We start from the raw sequence: 19,738 nt of genomic DNA, 5'->3' as shown, positions 1-19,738 counted from the left end.
TAAAGGTATACAATAGATATATTTATTCATCATTTTTTAGAGCATCCATTTTTGGAAGAGATGTTTCACTCCTAGCCATTAGAGAGCTCTTTGGCACACACAGATGTTAAGATATGTTAATTGAATTTAAAGGATTGCAGTTGATCTAAGTGCGACTATGAGTAGAGTAATATTTAACACAAAATACAAAACACAAAATGCATTAATCTTGATGATATATATATATATATATATATATATATATATATATATATATATATATATATATATATATATATATATATATATGTGTGTGTGTGTGTGTGTGTGTGTGTGTATGTATATATATATATATATATATCATATAATAATAATGAGAAAGTGCAGGAAATACATTCAAGGTACTAAGGTGCTGGATATGAAAAATAATACATATTTAAAATTGTAAATAAATATAATGTGAATATGAATATGTGACATGAAGTGCATTCACGCCACAATCACAATGGGTAAGTTAGTTTAAACACATGAGGGTTATATCTTCTGTCTCGGGGCGACTCGAAACTCATGTAGACAGGATGGAAGCCCAATATTAATTATGAATGAAAAACAAGTACTAAGATGATAGAATGTAAGGTAAATGTTCGTGAATCATGTAAATGGAAAAGGTGTCTCTTTCTGCTGCGCCCAGATTCGATGTTTGAATACGATAGGATGTTGAGTGGCAAGTGTAGAAATCTGTACGTTGTGTCGGTAAGGGTATCAACTCGTAATGCATCGAGATATAAGGGATGAGAAGTAGTGATGCGAGAGCGTATATATCATGCCCTAAGAGTAGAGAGATGATCAATGATGTTGGGAAAATCAATGTGTGTCATACGTGAGGTAATTTGGATATGGTAATTTAATACAATATGCAAGGCGAATGACATGGCGTTCCAGAATTGCAAGCTTTTCGTATAGCGTAGGTCAGGCATGGCACCAGGTAATGTGACCGAATGTTAATATAGGCCGTAAGAATGCTTTATAGGTGTTGAGTATTAACTTTGCATTTAGCCCTCAAGTTGTGCCAGTGAGACGACGGAGGAGATTTAACCTGCGTTTTGCTTGTAACACCAGGTTTTGGAAATGAAGTTTCCACGAGAGTTTCGAATCAAATACCACTCCTAAGTGTGTTGCAGAAACTGCTAGTCTAAGGAAATTACCATCTACTGACACACGAAGATTACCAGGATTTCTGTGTACTTTACTGGGTCGTTTTGAAGGGAGGAACACAAGAGCCTGTGTTTTCGCAGTGTTAACAGTTAATTTCAATTTACTGCACCAAGTAAGAAAGTTGTTTAAGGTTATTTGTAGGTTTCTACTGACCTGAAGGATTGTTTTTCCAATCGATAAAAAGGCAGTATCGTCTGCGTATTGAAAGATGTACACATTAGGCGGTGGGCTCGGCCAATTAAAAGCGACTGAGCTTCAACCTATAACTTTGGCTTTCAAATCTTTTATTTACTTTTATGTGTGATTTCACGTTTAACAGAGACAAACATTTTGAGTATGTGTATTTTAAATAAATTTAACTAGATCTTTTTCACAAAGTTTATGTTTTAAAATTATTGTTCAAAGCCTTTGTATTTTAATAAGACTTCTCCAAAATCAATGACCGTGAATTGTACTTCCATCTTCCGAGTTCTTTTAAACTAAATGTTGTGGACGTTTATATGTTTGTGGTCAATTCTTTCGACAATGAGATCTCGGAAACTAAAGGCTATAGAAAGATGACGTTTTCGCTGATCGATTGGAAATTTTGAGTAGATTGCGTAGTTTTAATTGAATATTAAAAAAACATGGTCATTATTTCTTTATTTCATTTTTAAGGGTGCACTGGAAGCGTTAAAATTAAAAATTAAAGCATCATATCATATTCATTATACATTCCAACACCACACTGTTGTATATAGGGGATACATATGTGCAAGGCGTTTGTTTCATGGCCAAATAATAATGAAATAGGAGGGATAACCATTTCTCCAGTGTAACATGAATCTTTATTTTTGGAGTGTTTTGCCCAATGAACAAATTAATTGTGTATGTAATGTATTTGCTTATTACGTCCCTACTGCATGCAAGAAGAAAGAAAACACTGGTCATGCATGAATTAGAAACTCCAACTGGAAGTAAGCTCAAATCTTGGAAACGGTGAGAGATATTGAGAAAAAAATAATCGATAAAATCTCCCCTTTATGATATGCTTTGCCGATTTTTTTTAAAATCAAGACGTCTTTCAGTTCTGTCTGTAAAGGGACATATACAGATGTGAGGAATGAGAAGGATATTTATGCTCATATGCGAATGATGCGCTGTGTAGAGAGCGCAGGTTCAGCTAGTCAGAAATAAAAATAAATGAAATCTTTGAATTTTACGTCCGACGCTTATGCTGGCTAGGCAAAAACAGATGGTGATGATGAGAAATGAATGAAATGGTGGAATGAAGCATGTGGAAGGAAACGGGAGAACCCCGAGGAAACCTACGCACACGGTGTTTGTCCACCACAAAGTTCTCTTGGCACGATCTGAGTTAACAACATCGAAACAAGAGAACCCCAAGAAGTCTCACTAACACGATATTTATCCACCACTTTCCCATTTAGCGATCACTGGGATTGAACTAAGGAACATCCGTTAGAAGTTAACTCTCTACTACTGAGCTATCATGGCCCCAATGGTAGCGGACGTGATAATAGATTTATACAACTTGTAGTTGCTACAGAGGAAAAAAAAGTCTGGGATTAAATATCTACTTCTGATACTGAAGCCACATAAAAATACCTGCTTTTGGCTCCCTATTACTGTTATTTTCCATTATGGCGATTAATGTTGAAACCAGAAATCGTTTGGTTTCAATACAGTGATTAAGTTTGAGACGAATCTTGTTCGTTGAACGCTGAATCCGTATTAGAAAACTATTTTCTGGTATCTCTTATTGTTTTTGCTTTATAGTGATCAATATTGAAACCAAAGTGGTAGGATTGGAATAAAAAAAATAAATAAAGCAGATTACAAAATCATCTTTGCGGCACAAGAAAAAGCTACGCTTCGTTATTTAGTTATTTATTAATAATTTTCATTATAGCGATCGAACCAGGAATCCCATGCATTAGAGGTGAAGCTCTATCATTGAGCCCCCTCGGAACCAAGACAAGTATCAGAGGGAAAACGGTAAAATATATAGAGATGTTGTTATTTTCAATTGATTCACTGTCTCAAGAACAGGTTTCATCTTCTTTATCAACCTTCAATTCGAATCGGAAGTGGGTCAAATTAGCAATTTCCAGTTTCAAAGTTTATCACCATAGAACAGAAAACGGTAATATATAGCGAGAAGCGTTTTCTTGCAAATCATTCACCATTTCAAGAGATGTAATAACTATCCACAACACTTTGTCAGAGCCAGAAGTGGTACAAATTTACTATTACATCCGGTTTCAATAAATGTTTCAATGTTTATCACCATAGAACAAATATGGAAACAGATAGTAAGAGGTGCTTTTTTTCAAACGATTCAGTGTTTCCACACAATGTATCATGACTATTCATAACACTATATTTAAACCGAATGTCTTTAAATTTTTTACTGTTTTCGGTTTCAATACAGATTTTCGTGCAACATACACGGTAAATGTTATAAAAATGCGTGTTTAGTTTCAATCAATTCAGCGTCCAAAGAGTATGTTCCATCTGTTCTGTTAATTCTCTAACGAAACCGAAAGTGGTTCAAATTAGCCATTTCTTGGTTCGACGTTTACATACATAGAACAAGAATAGTAACAGACAGGAAGAAGCGGTTCTTGAAGACGATTTAGTGTCTCAAGGCAACGCATCGTGATTATCTACAGCACTGTACCAAAACGGTAAGTGATTAAAATATTCTATTATTTCTGGCTTGAACTGTAATTTCCGTGGAGCAAAGATGATGAAATATATCAAGAAACGGTTTCTGCAATTGATTCATTTTTCAAAAAAAAAAAAAAAAAAAATCTATCTCCTTCCTTATTCTTTATTCAAATCAAAAGTGATTGAAATAAACGATTTTCTTCAAACCAGGCCATAAAAATAAAATAGTAAGGGTTAGCGAATAATGGTTTCTTGATATGGGTTCAGCGTCCGATCAACCTTTTCTATCTTTGATCTTATTGCTATACTAGTTGAATATACCCATTCTTCGCATTGGGGTTGTATTTGGATGCCAACGCGTGTGGAAGTATCACAATTCATTTCAGCGACCGCAAAAACTATGAATTGGACACTAATATCGGTCATTTTCTACTAATATGTCACGGTAAACGCCCCCTGAGACCCCTCTGTTTCGAATTTTGACAAAAACGCTTCGCCTTGGTCTCGGACCTGGACCAAGGTATCCATGATCAAAATTTGGTAAAAGTCGGTCAACTTTGTCTGGTCCCCAGGCCGGTCCCGGTAAACACCTCCCCCCTGAGACCCTCCTGATTCGAAAATAAAAAAAAAACGCTTCGTCTTGATCCGGGGCCTGGATCAAGTTATCCGTAACCAAAATTTGGTGACTCTTAGTCCACTCGTCTGGTCCCCAGGCCGCACACAAACAGACAAATATACAAATAAACTTTTTTTTTATTTTATTTATATTAAATTGCAACCAGTACTTACAGATGCACTACTTAAAGGTTGAAAATAAAATGAAATGAAATCTTTCAGTTTAACGTCTTACAATTATGCCCTTTAGGCTAAGGGAGACGGATGATTTAGGCAAGTGGATGATAATGGAAGTAATGGTGGAATGAGACCGTGGAAGGAAACTGGAGTACCCCGAGAAAACGCACGCTCACGATGTTGTCCACCACAAACTTACTTGGTTGGAGATCGAGCCATGGACCCCTCAGACCAGAAGTAGGCATTCTATCCCTGAGCCACCGTGACCTCCTGCTTCAAGTTTCAGTATTGAATTGGAATAGTTCGAAAGTTCTAATTTCACACTGTAGAACGAAAACTACTTGTTTATAATAGTTTCTGAATGTGAAAAGAAACACACTCACTTATTATAGAGCTGTTATGTCCTCCCGTCTGTCCGTCAACACGTTCAGAGCAAAACCAAAAAAAAAGATATTTCGAGATGGGTTTTCGCAATCGATTCAGCGTGTCTAGGCTAGGTTTCATCTTCTTCTTTAAATATATATTCAAACCGTGAGTGGTTCAAATTAACCATTTCCGGTTTCAATGTTTATCGCCATAGAACCAAAAAGTAACCGATAGCGAAAAACGGTTCTCTGCAACCGATTCAGCTCATCAACTAACCATAACTCTCTCGAATACTCCATCAATATTGAAAGTGATTAAAATTTTCTGTTACTTCAGGTTTCTAACGTTTATCGCCATACAACAAAAGTGGTAACAGATAGATATAAACTTTTTTTTTGTAAACGATCCAAAAACATCATCAGTATCCACAATACTGTACTGGAACCGAAAGTGGTTCAGATTTACTATTACTTCCGGTTTCAATACCGACTTCCGTAGAGCAAAAGCGGTAAACGCTACCAAAATATAGTTTTAGCAATCGATTCAATGTCCCAATAATAGGTTCTATACGCTCCGTTAATCCTTTATTCAAACGAGAAGTGGTTAAAATTTGCCACTTCTGGTTTGAACTTTCATCAAAGTAAAACGAAAACAGTAAGAGATAGCAAGAAGTGTGTGCTTTTTTTTTAAACCATTCAGTTTCGCAAGGCAACATAGCATGACTATCCACAACGCTCTACAAAAACCGGGAGTGGTTCAAATTTACCATTTTTTCCGGTTTTAGTACTGATATAGCCCAAGAAAGAACGGGAACAGATATCAAGCAGCTGGTTTTTGTAATCGCTTCAGTGTCCCAAGAATAGGTTGTACCTCTTACTTTAGCCCTCTATCCAAACCGAAACTGGTTGAGATAAAGGATTTTAGGTTTCAACTTTTATCGACATAGAACAAAACCGAGAAGTGATAGCGAGTAATGAGTTTTCGATATGCGTTCAGCTTTCGAGAAGCAGAATCGATCTTTGATCTTATTACTCTATTGCAGCCAATACTTACAAGTTTGAGTATTGAATTCGCATGGTTGGAAAATCTTAGTTTCACACTTTGAAACATGCTCACTTGTTAATATTATTTTTGGACATATGTACTCGTGGCTGAGTGGCTAACATGCGTGCTCTCTGTGTTGGTGGCCCTAGATTCGATCCCCAGTGTGGGTATTTGCCTCGGATACAAATCTGGGTCGTTGCTCGGATCCCACTTTGAATTGTATATTCCACCTTATATAGCCTTCGTGCTGAAAAGGAGTGTTGAACTGAAATCAGTTGAATCGAATCAACAAATACGGGAAATCTTTAGTATTCTTTACGAGATGAGAAGTGTGATATTAAATTTAAGGTAAGATGAAAAACGTGACAGTTCTCACTTTTTTTTTTCAAACTAGAATCAAGAGAGGATTAGATATTTCTCTAGTCAATAGGGCATCACTTGTTCACCCACGTCTTACGTCTCAAACACGGTTTTAGTGTCACATGATTCATAATATAAACGCTATAGAGAAAGTGATTGTAAGAACACAATGAACAGCATATATGAACCGGTAAAGATACGCACGTCATTATACAATAATAAATGTGGTTTAAACAGAGGCGCATCCACGAGGCGTCCACCGGGTGCGGGCGCCCCCAAACTTCCTAATCAACATATATTTGTCCACTTTCTCAATAAAACAATACTTCTTTAACAGAGAAATGATTGATGTAGCATCAAAATTTGATCTTACACTTCATCTGTACGCTTTCTATTACATGGGGGCCGCGGTGGCTCAGTGGTAGAGCGTTCACCTCTGCTGCTAGGGGTCCCGGATTCGATCCCAGCCCCCGCCAAGTGAACTTGGTGGTGGACAAACACCGTGTGCGTGGGTTTTCTCGGGGTTCCCCGTTTCCTCCCACTTTCTTCATTCCACCATTTCATTCATTACTCATTATCACCGTCTCCTTTAGCCAAACCGGCATAACCGTGGGACGTAAAACTCAAAGATTTCATTTAATTTTTTGTTTCTCTTGTAAAAAGAATCTATTTTTATATTTCTGTTCTGTAAATATAGGTGGAAGTATGTTACAATTACTTATTGTATTTTAAGGTGGAAGATAATACCCGTTAAATATTAAATAGATGTAGTGGCTTGTACTATTGAACTTCCTCCAAAGTTTAGACCCCACCCAACAATAATTTCTGGTTGCGCGCTTGGGTTTAAATGTTACTATTTCACCATCTTCGTGGACCATTCGTGACGGGGAAGGATTGTGATAAATTTTTAGATGAAATTAAGAAAAAAACAGGGAATAAATATTTTACATAAAATTAGAAAACAAGGTGAGAAATATTTCGGGACGAGACGAGTAAATCTTTCTTGAGAATTGAGGCGAGGCATTCACAAAATTTACGAGACGAGACCATTAAACCTTATTTCTCGTCTCCTCTCGTATTGTGGTAAACACTAGAACTCTTCTGGAATGTTTATGCATATTTATCAGAGAAAGAACGGAAGCGAGAAATGACTTTTTGATATGAAATCTTTGAGTTTAACGTCCCAGGATTATGCTCTTTAAGCTAAAGGAGACGCAAGTGATGATGGAAGAATTGGTGGCATGAAATGTTGGAGGAAACAGGAGTACCCCAAGAAAACCCACGGACAGGATGTTCTACACCACAAACTTACTTGGTCAGGAATCGAACCACGGAGTCCACACACTAAAAGTAAGATCTCAACCCTTAATCCATCCTGCCCACTCCAACTTCTGATACGAATTCAGTGCACCATTAGAAAAATACGTTCATTATTTGCCTCATTGTTTTATTAGAAACGGATGTTATGTAACTACTATTTCCGGTTGTAATATTGGATCATCATTGTTTGGAAGTATTTGATACCTTGATAGTAGAAAGTGGGGCAGGAAAACGTTGAACCGTAAACACTATTGCCCACAAGGAACTTCCATAGGTTCTGATTGAACCAGGGATCACTCATTGCATCAGAAGTGATGGTTGTTCCACTCAGCACAAGACTTAAATTTAAGTGAAGAAACAATTGCAAGTGTCATCTTGATTTTTAATACCGTAACTCAGGTGAAAATAATTACTCTTTTGCGAAAGGAGAAAGATTTTAGAAATTGAAGCGCTTGGAGGATAAAGGTGTTATGTTACATTTTCTTTTGAAACGTTACATTCTGGCGGTTCATGCACGTGTTATATGTCAATCACGCTACGTAACACATTATTTAGTGAGTCCTCGTCTGGGTGCAGATATTTTGAAAGGATGAAGACGGTATGTAAACGGACAAAATTGCGAAAGTAAATTATCCCGTCATATTCAATTTGTTACATAGTAACAACACCTTTATCCTCCAAGCGCTTCAAAACAGAGACAAGAGAAAATTGATCATTAAAAAAAAGAAGAGGGAAATAGAAGGTTCAAGGACACAATGAGCACTCCAATTTCAAAGAATCTTATTTAGTTTCATAATTATCATTCTTACTAACATATAAAGTATTTCTATCATCGATTTTCGTATAAAAGAATTTTAGAATTACCAAATGGACATCCTTACTAGAACTAATCGCCACTTCTGGTGCATGGGGTCCTTGGTTCGATCCCAGCTCACGCCAAATGAACCTTATGGTGGACAAACACCGTGTCTGAGGGTTTCCTCGGGATTCTCCCATTTCGTCAAAATTTCTTCATTTCACAATTTAATTCATTTGTCATTATCAATGTCTCCTTTAGTATAGCTGGCATAACCATGGGACGTAAAACTGAAAGATTTCATTTCATTTTCAGAACTAATGGCAAACGAAGCCGTTTTCTCGGTTTCCGACTCAAGAGGAGATTCGGGGATCAAATTTCTGGAAGTTCAAGAAGTGTAGAATATAAAGTTGAACTTGGAGTTAGACAACCCACACTACTCTACTGGGTTGAAGGTTGCATACATTCAGTTTGTGCTAAGAACGGGTGCTTCTACTTTACAAAAAAAAAAAAAAAAAAAAAAAAACTTCAGTTGGTGCCATTCTTTATGAACGCAAGTCACATTTTACGTGGAGGTGGAATTTACATCGCGACAGAACGAAAAAAAAAAAAAAAAACCGGAAAGTATCGTAGAACAGATAGACACACAAATGTCTGTTCGAACCGTATAAATTCTGTTATGCTCGTTTAAAAAAAATCGACCATTATAAAAAATAAATACATAAATAAGTCAATGCACGATATATATATTCTCAACATGCCTATTAGTTGGTTACGTAATGCAGTGATGTGATTCTCAACCGGTATGTCTTGACACAGACCATAAACGTTAACGCCTCCAGAACAATGCTCAATACTGCATTGAGGCAATACTTTAGACGAACTTAGAGTTCTCTCGTGGCTAAGCGGTTAGCGTACGCGCCTTTGGAGACCCGGGTTCCATTCCCAGTGGGAGCTCATGTGGTTCGGATTCCACGTTAATCAGTAGGTCCACGTATCATATAGCCTCGCTGCTGAAAGGGACGCTAAACTAAAATCAACTCTACTTTAGAGGAACTTAGTCATACACTATTACAGATACAATCTATATTACTATTAATTAGAATAACAAAACGTAAATCAGGTAACATTTTTGAATTTAACGTCCAATGATTATTCCTGTTAGATTAAGGGAAGTGAATGATGATGAAAGAATTAGTCGAATGAGATTGTGAGAGGAAAGAGGAGTATCCCGAGAGAAAACCACGGACAAATGTTGTCCATCACAAACTTATTTCGCCGGGGATCGAACGAGGGACCCCTCGCACCCGAGATAAGCGTTCAAAAATAATAAAATATATCACAATATCATGAGCGTTTATTAAACTGTGTCATCATTAATATAAAGGAAACCAAGAAAGTTCTGTCGCATTTTCTGGAGATCTGTGTTCCATTGGCCCTCACACCGTGAGTTGAATGCGAACGGAAATAAGGCGAAAGTCAGTTGTTGGTTTGGGTATATTCAACATACTGCCAGGTTGTGGCCTTTCAGTTACACCGTGAACTTGCGTAAAGAAATAGTGAACATGGGACCTATATAGAGCGTCATAAGGGCGTGTATGCTTTACGAGTTCAAATTGGGGTCCAACGCCGCTGCAGTGGGGCAGAAGATATGCCAGGCCTTTGGAGAGGATGTCGTGATTACGTGGACAGCGCAGCGGTGGTTTAACAAGTTTAAGGACAGTAACAAAAACACTTGAGGCGAATAATGGCTAGACATGTAAGGAACTGGGGCTACAATTCAGTCTGAGTGGAGAAACTATTCGGCAGCACATCCATCAACTTGGGAAGTTGGGTCGGTGGGTCCCACGTAATCTGACTCCGGCCCGGAAGGCAACGCAAGCAGACACCTGTGTTTCTTTGTTGTCTCGTCTGAGGAAGGAGCCATTTCTGGACAGGGTGTTGACATGTGATCAGAAGTAAGTCTTGTACGAAGCTCCATGGCACTGCCATAATTGGTCCCATGAACCCGTTCCAAAACAGCAGAAAACAGCACTGCAGCTGAGTGTTTGGTTTGGTGGACTGCTGGCGGCATCGTGCATCGGGAACTGTTACCAGCTGGTAAGAACATCAATGCAACTGTATGCTGTCAGCAGTTGAGCCGTGTTCAACAAAAACTCAAAACTCTGGAACCAGCACATCTGAATCGCAAAGGGGTCCTCTTGTTACAGGACAACACTAAGCCCCACTAGGCTAGGATGATCCGGGACACCATTGTACGTTTTGGATGGGAAACACTATTGCATCCTCCATACTTCCCTTACATTGCATCATCCGATTATCACCTGTTCCATTCCTTGGATAATCACTTTAGAGGACGCCAGTTCAAATCCCTAGTAGAGGTACAAAATGCATTTGATATCTTCTTCGCTTCACGGCCAAGCAAGTTCTACCGCGACGGAATTCATGGCCCTCCAGAACGTTTCCAGAAGGTCGTCGATGCTTATGTGGAATATTTTTGATCTTCCAGGTACGTCTTAGTTGCCATATCGATGTTTGAAGTTTGTGGGGGAAAAAGCGACAGAACTTTCTTGGTTACCTTTATAAAAGGTTGAGAACTACTGACGTAATCTGTTGTATTTCACTGTTGTGTTCTTTCGCGTCCTTAAATCATTTGTACTCTCATGGGAAAACACCCATATTGTTATTCTTCCTAAACAGTATCGTTAAGTACTTGTTGTTATAGGTAATAAACATATAACATATTTTCCCGCTTCTTGGGTCAAAGGATTTGAATTTCTTGTTTTTATGCGTCATTTATATTTGCTCTATGTTTGGGTTTGCCCGGGAAGCAATATAAAGATGTTTCTCATAAAGAAGACATTGGCATCCGTTATAAATGTTGTGGTAAACAAGGTAAACTAGATATGCCTTTGACTAATATGTACATTCTTCAGGAGAAGAATGATGTTGTTTTATGTTTTATTATAGCGTCAGACATACCTACCCATACATATGCATACACAAAGAAAGGAAATGATCTTTATTTTGAAAATAATATGCAAAATAATGGCAGGAAGTTGATGTTTACAACTTCACAGAGAATTGCGATGATATCGAAACAAAAATGTGCATGATAAATCACTCCGAATACTTTTAACTTACTTAAAACCATGGGTGTACACGTTGATCAACAACTAACTAGCACGCATGGATGTGCGATATAATATTTCGGAAATAAAGTTTTCAAGAAAATATTCAAAGCATTAAGATATGAATTACTAGTAGATCGGACAATTAAATGGTGCGGAATTTAATAAATATATTCTTGTCGTCAAATTAAGCTTATATATAAATAGATATTTTTAAAAAATGAATCAAATTGGATTTGCGTCTAGCGTCCCGTTCAGCAGCGAGGCCATATGATTCGTCAGCCTATAGCTTAACGTACGATCGGAACTTCATTAGCTACCATCTGGAAAATATAATAATAATAATAATAATAATAATAATAATAATAATAATAATAATAATAATAATAATAATAATAATAATAATAATAATAATAATAATAATAATATATAGGGGGCCGCAGTGGCTCAGTGGTAGAGCGTTCACCTCTGGTGAATGGGGTCCCGGGTTCAAACCCTGCTCCCGCCAAGTGAACTTTGTGGTGGACAAAAACCGTGTGCGTGGGTTTTCTCGGGGTTCTCCCGTTTCCTCCCACTTTCTTCATTCCACCGTTTCATTCATTTCTCATAATCACCGTCTCCTTTAGCCTAACCGGCATAACCCTGGGACGTAAAACTCAGATTTCATTTCGTATATATATATATATATACAGGGTGGCCCAAAAATAGGTATACACTTCCGTCCCGTATTTTATATCATTTCTTATTGTTATCAAACAGGTAGACCTAGTTTTTTTATTATTATTTGTTCTTAACGTCTTTTTGCTTATAACTTAAGCCTGGAACAGTCGAAGCAAATAAATCCATAAACTAGAATGTTATACTTGGTCAATGCAGGAGTTTATACCTACTTTTAGGCCACTCTAATATGAAAGGCACTATGTTTGTGATTTCGTACCGCGTTTGAATCACTCCACCGATCTCAGTCATTTTTTTTTAAAATGAACGAAAATGAAAGTGACTACTTTTGTGGCTTAATAACTCTTAAACCCCACCGGACCGATCCGCATAGATGAGGTTTGTGCATGAGATGACTTTTGTCAATTCACTTTGACGGTGTAACTTAGGGTACGGGGAGAGGAAGATATTTAAAACTGATCGAAAATTACCTATATTAGTGTCGGTTCCATAGTTTTCGGGATTGCTGAGATGAACAGTGACACTTCCGATGTCGTTTAAAATAAATTCAGCCCTGCAACTTAGGGAAGGGGGAGGAGGGGTTAAAGATGATCGAAAATAACCGATATCAGGGGGCGCTTCAGTAATAGTAAAAAATGACTGACTAACGGAATATATTACTAACTTTTGTTATTTTTACCCAGCGAAGCGGGTATTTGACACTAGTACAAAACACAATAAATTAATGATAATTGTTTCTACTTACTATTAATTTTAGTAAATTTCTAATAATAATTCTTACTATAGGATATCTTTATATGTTGGCGTGGCCCCGCGTAGAGTAGTCACTAACGCTCTCGGCTTTGGTGCGAGCGGTTCCGGGTTCATTTCCGGCTGAGAACGCTTTTGTCGAAAATATGGAGCAGCATTTTCAAGTTAGTAATCCTGAGTGAGGTTTTTCCTGGGTTTTTCTCATTCACCAATCCCAGAGTGATACCATACATACAAGTTTTTATTCTTTCGCTTCTTTTCTTCACCGTGTGCAGATAGTGTTGCTATCTGAGAGACACCATCTCTCGTACGTAACTGGCAATAAGGCAAAAGATGACAGTAGTGCCCAGAAATAGGTATAAATAAAATAAGTAAGGAAATTTTTACTTTGACTTAATGCGTATAATGAAACCGAGTTTTGCCGGATTAGGCGAAGTAATCCTTGTTGGAGAAAAAATAGTGTGGAGTGAAACTTCCCATAATGTGAAGACTGAGTTTACATGGCGGTCTCGTGCTACTAATTACACTGGATGCAAGTTTCTCTTAAAGTACGCGTTAATAGCAGGTTCTTTCCTTCATAACTCGGTGTTGAGAAAAAATAAAAAAAAAAATGAAATGAAATCTTTGAGTTTTACGCCCCAATGTTATGCCGGTTAGGCTAAAGGAGACGGTGATAATGAGAAATAAATGAAATGGTGGAATGAGAAAAGAGGGACGAAACGGGAGAACCCCGTGAAAACCCACGCACACGATGTTTGTCCACTACAAAGCTCATTTGGCGCGAACTGGGACGACTGACTATTTCAGGCCTGATGATAACACTTTGCTTTTAGTAGGTCAATTAGTTTTCTATTTTAAGATTGTTGTAAATATCAACTTGGCCCTGGAGATAAAATGTACAAAAATTGGTCTCACGATGAATAAGGACCTCAAACACACAACACTCAAGCTAAGCCGAGTTGTTTAAAAGAAATCGTTGGGATAGAGTCCCTGGTTTGTTACTAAGGAGTAGCCAGACTTAGAAAAAGATCACCACAACCAACAACAACAACAAAAACAAGCTTGTCATCAAACTTGTTTTGCCTGTACGTAGTTCAAAAAAAAAAAAAAAAAACGAAAGATGCAATTTCCAAAGAAAAAGCTGCACATACAATTAAGAACAAGTGAATTTTATCTTCTGCCTATAAATAAAAGGACTTCTTTGTTTGACGAAGTAAAATTTAATAAATTTGGAAGCTATAGGAGAGGCAGTATTGTTCCGATTTTCGAAGAATACTTTTGTCTCGTCTCGATTTTTGAAAAATCAATTCTCGTCTCATCTCGTGTAGCCTCGTTATGAACACTTATGAACAACATTTATACCCTGATTAGTGCCTAATTTCATCTAGAAGTTATCAGTATCCATCTGAGTCTCGAAAAGTACATGAAGAATGGTGTGTATATATAACAACATTCGTATAATATTTAGTATTAAAATTTATTTGACTTGAATATCTTTAAACGTTGATATATTGTCGTATGAGAACCATAAGAACGTAACTTCAAAAATAGGACTATCGTTTTCTTGAATTATCTGCGTAATTATCTGAAAGTCCCTGTTAGTGTCATTTGAGTGCTAATGAACCACACTTTGTCACGCTTTGACTGCTATTCAATAATGTTTTTTTTTTTCATCTTATTAAAACAACGTGTTAAAAATTACCTTATTTTCCTCTCTCCTGTAAACCTACGAAAATGGAAAATTGAAATATTTGAGTTTAACTCCCCACGATTATGCCTGTTAGGCTAAGGGAGACGATGATTAAGGCAAGTGAACGATGATGGAAGAATTAGTGGAATCAGAAAGTGGGAGGAAACAGGAATACCCCAAGAAAACTCAATAGCATGATGTTGTCCACCACAAACTTACTTGGCCGGGGATCGAAGCAGGGACACCATGCACCAGAGGTAAGCGCTCTACCACTGAGCCACAGTGCCCCCCTACGTAAATGGAGTTACGTTATCTGGTTCTAATACGATGATACGTATGTTCGTTTTGCGTTCTTCAATCACTTTCTCCATTTTCAATGTTTACACAATGAATCATGTAATACACAGTGTTTCAGATCTGAGATTTGGGTAAACTAGTGTTGAAAACGAGACTTTAGAGATGTATTGTCTCATATAGATTCTCGTCTCGAAACAAGGAAACGATATTGGGTCATGATTCTCGTCTCGATTCAAATATTAAAATTTGCTATTTTTTCTACTTCTGAGGACGAGACAGGACGAGAAATATCTCGGCTTGTGGGGAACAGTGAATTGAAACGAGTTTGAAGGAGAAAATAGTGAAACCAAAATATAAAACTTTCCTTTCATATCAGTGAATAAAGAAAAACATCAGCATATAAATCAATGGGCTGACAAATCAAGATGGTGGATGTACTCGAACGGTCTTAACTATTCTTCACCCCCTCTTGCTTCGCATCTCCCCAAATTTGCACTCCTCCCTGTAATTACAGAATTCAGAACTGTGAAATCCCATTGGAAATCGAACCCGAGCCTCTTGTATGAGAGCACCGTAGCACAGTGGTAGACTGCATACTTTTGGTGCGGGGTGTCCCTGGTTCGATCCTCGGAGAGTAAATTTGTGGTGGACAGCATCGTGTCCGTGGGTGCTCCCTTTTTCTCCCACTTTCCCACCTCACCAATTCTTTCATTATTCACTTGTCTTAATCATCATCTTCCTTAGCCTAAAATGCCATAATCGTGGGATTTTAAACTGAAATAGTTTATTTCCAAGCATCTTGCAGCAAACACGAACTTACATACCAGTATTTACACAGCAGTAACCTGCATAGTCTCAGTAACGTTAGGGTCACGGCAAGGTCAGTTCCCGCCCGAGCAAACAAGTAAAGCGGTTTCGTACTTAACGGTGGTGGAAGTACGAAGGATTTATTTGTAAAATCAGATTTCAGAATAACAAACTTTATCCACAAATTTCAAAAGTAGGAACGGAGCCATGGCCATTTGCAGCTTCGGCCAAGGTTTGGTCTTAATTTCTCACCCCAGGATTTTTAACCCGAGAAAGCCTACGCTAGTTTTACACTTAAAAGGCCCAGGAGGTGCCTCTGAGGCTCCCTGCTACGTATACAAGCTACCTGAACTCACCGCGACCATTTGTATTTTTCCTCATTAATAGGAAAGGCTAGTCACTACTTTGCTATGAAACCATTTGTCAATGGAAATAAACAATGAACAGTATCAAATAATTGGAAAAGTACATACTTCAATAGGAGTCTCAGAGGCACCCCTTGGACCTTTACGTTAGTAGAAAATAACGCTATTTTTTCTGAGGTAAAGTAAAAAATACTTAGGAAACGCAATCAGAGGGTGTATTTCAAAGAGATAGAAGAATTCTAGAGCGCAGGACACGGGACGAAATATTTATTAAGAATAATGACATTAAAAATTGACCAGGGTGCCTCCGAGGCACCGCTTGATCCTTTACGTCAATATAAAAAATAAACCTATTTTTTTCTGAAGTAAAATAAGGAAACGTATGAACAACTCAATCAAGGGGCATATTCCAAAGAGATAGGAGAATTCTAGAGAGGAAGACACGCGAAGAAACATCTATTAATAATAATTGCATTGAAAGTGGACCAAGGTGCCTCTGAGGCACCCCTTGGGCTTTCTCGGGTTAATGGGGTTCAATTATTTGAGATACATAGCAAACGGTATTAGGTTTGCTTACCCACACATTATAATATCTAACATATTAAATATTATACATTGCTATAGTATATTTAATATATAGTTAATAAAGATATGCAATGTGTATAAATAATTTTTGTTTTGCATTAAAATTATCTGCAGGCATGCATCAAGTTGTGCGTACATTTGCGAAGCACTTGTTTCAATTTTTAAATTTTATTGTCTCTTTTCAGCACCGAGGCTATGTAAGAAGTTGGCCTACAGATTAAGGTGGAATGGAAACCAATGTCATGCGTTCAGTGCCGTCCCACCAGTAACCGAACTCGGAACAGAAGTGGATCTAGAAAATAAAAACTGGGGGCAGCCAAAACTCAGATTGTGATAGGTAAATCGTGAGCTTACTATAAACGTTTTAAAATAATATATATATATATATATATATATATATATATATATATATATATATATATATATATATATATATATATATATATATATATATAAACAATAGCTTAAATTATTTTTGTCACTCAACATACTGGGGGCCTAGATTCCCCAGCCCCGGGCTAGATCCACCACTGGCACTAAACATACCCGCACTAGATCCGCGAGAAACGCATGGACTAGGCTTAAGTTTTGGTCTTTTTCAACCACCCTAGCTTGCAAAAAAAGGCCTCCGATCATTCCTAGATGTAAGTGACGAGTTTCATGAAATTTAATCCCGTCTCCTTTATAATAAATGCGTAATTGTCTTCTATTTATGAAATAATATTGTTCCTTAGCAGTGGCAGATTTAGAATGTAAATACTGGGGAGCCATCCAGAACTCAGAGTATGATATGTATATAATGAGTTTACTATAAACTTTCAAAAAAATATATAAATAATAGCTTTAATTATTTGTGTCACTTAAAGAAGTGGGGATCTGGCCCCCCGACCACGGGGTAGACCCGTCACTGTTCTTTGGTAGAGCAATTTTAATAAATAAATAGAAAACAAATAATTGTTTTAAAAGTTACAGGATGAAACTCATTGTGAGCCGCCAGTTCGATCTCCACTTTTACACACTATCCTAAAAATTCTCGAAATCAAGAATACTAAAATTTCTGCGCAAAAATGTACTTAGAAAATTGTACTTAAAAAACAGTTTTTTTTTTTTACCTTTTACCAATGTTAAAGAATACGTTTTATGATGTCGTTAGCGAGGGTGATCTGAGCAGCAATATAAATTGTCTCAGAAATATTGGTTAGACATTAAAGAAGTTTTCTAGAACATTACAGAAAAAAATATTCGTGACATTACGCTTTGATTCCTACAATATTTAAAAATGAGGAAGGGGCATTAGAAAGTGCATTCAAATATTGACCTTTACGTTTAATTCTAAATACTACTACCACTAAGAATTAAACTAAATTTACATCGTATAATGATCTATAGTAAATAATAATGCTTATTTGGTTAATTGAAACAAAACAAACAACACTTACCTCCGTGGATAACACCGGAGGTATCTCCTTCAAAGTAAGTATTTCTTCTTGACTTTATCCTATGTGATTGAGTAAGAGTCATACAGAATGCGAACGAACCAATACGTGAGGTAACCTGTTCCACTGTCACGAATCGTTCTTTGCCTGCAACATACAGTTCAGTAAAATGGTACGTTGTGTCACTAGGAGTTGCTGAGTGCAATAATAATAATAATAATAATAATAATAATAATAATAATAATAATAATAATAATAATAATAATAATAATAATAATAATAATAATAATAATAATAGTTATTATTATTATTATTATTATTAATATAATATTTTAGTTTAACGTCCCACGATTATTTTCATTAGGCTAAAGAAGATTGTTAATTAAAGTATGTGAGTAATTATGGAAGAAATTGTGAAATGAGAAAGTGGAAGGAAAGAGGAGTACTCCAGAAAACCCACGGACACGATGTTGTCCACCGCAGAGTTACTTGGTTGGCGGTTAAACCACGGACTTGAAACACCAGTGGCGAGCGTGACGGCTCACTGGTAGAGAATTCAACCCTGGTGTATGGTGTCCTTGTTTCGACCCCAGGTTGTGCCAAGTAAGCTTTCTGGTGGACAAATACAGTGTGCGTGTGTTTTCTCGGGATTGTTCCGTTTCCTCTCACTATCTTCGTTCCACCATTTCATTCTTTTTTGATAATCACCATCTCCTTTATCCTAGCCATCAAAAACGTGGGACGTAAAACTTCGCCAGAGGTTTGCACTTTACTACAAACGTTTTCACATTATTGAGATTTTAACAGTAAAATGTAAAAAATTCATTGCAAAGAAAATTTGTTCTTTCTGCGATACTTTCCTTACTCATGTAAAAAACGCGTACTGGGTGGGATAGCCTGTAATATTTTCATTCTTGAAAGACATTTCTCTCTCTTGGATGACGTCACGATTATCTGTAAAGTCTCGAATGTATTCTTAATATTACAGAACTGAAAACTTTCCTGTCGTTACGGACATTTTTAGGTACTACAGATTTTTCGTAAAAGACAAAATGCACCATATTGTATTTCTACTTCGGCACATGACAAATTAACATTATAAATGTTTCAGGTCAAAATTTACGAAAGTTAAATACGGGATCAGGAAAAAAATCAACTTTACATGTCTTTACTGTTAAACTTTCGATGAAAATTTTTCTCAGTGTATAAAGCAAGAATGTATCAGTGAGTGAGTAACGCTTATATGCAAACCTCAAAGCACTTAACAGTTATGGGTTGCATAATTATCTAGGCAAAAATATTTATACATTTTCGTCCAATGGGTAAGATCCCACTAACAGATGACAATATTCGTAAGTGAGTGAAAAAATTTAAAGAAACATACGGTGTTAGTGACCATCCACCCATTCCAGTTGTTAGGTTCGTGCAGCTACGCACAAATGATTTCCAGGTAG

At 37.0% G+C, this 19,738-nt stretch overlaps 1 long non-coding RNA gene across 1 annotated transcript in view; it reads right to left on the bottom strand.

Moving 5' to 3' along the window:
• LOC145674181 (uncharacterized) overlaps positions 1–19,738 on the bottom strand; it is a 93,629-nt gene that overhangs the window by 29,901 nt on the left and 43,990 nt on the right. The window contains exon 3 of the long non-coding RNA XR_014128877.1: positions 18,288–18,431. This is a non-coding gene — a long non-coding RNA (uncharacterized LOC145674181). The remainder of the gene's footprint in view (positions 1–18,287; positions 18,432–19,738) is intronic.

This window comes from Thermobia domestica, chromosome 17 (genome assembly GCF_964235325.1).
Source record: "Thermobia domestica chromosome 17, izTheDome1.hap1.1, whole genome shotgun sequence".
Lineage (NCBI taxonomy): Eukaryota > Metazoa > Arthropoda > Insecta > Zygentoma > Lepismatidae > Thermobia > Thermobia domestica.
This window is presented reverse-complemented; position numbering and strand designations above follow the sequence as displayed.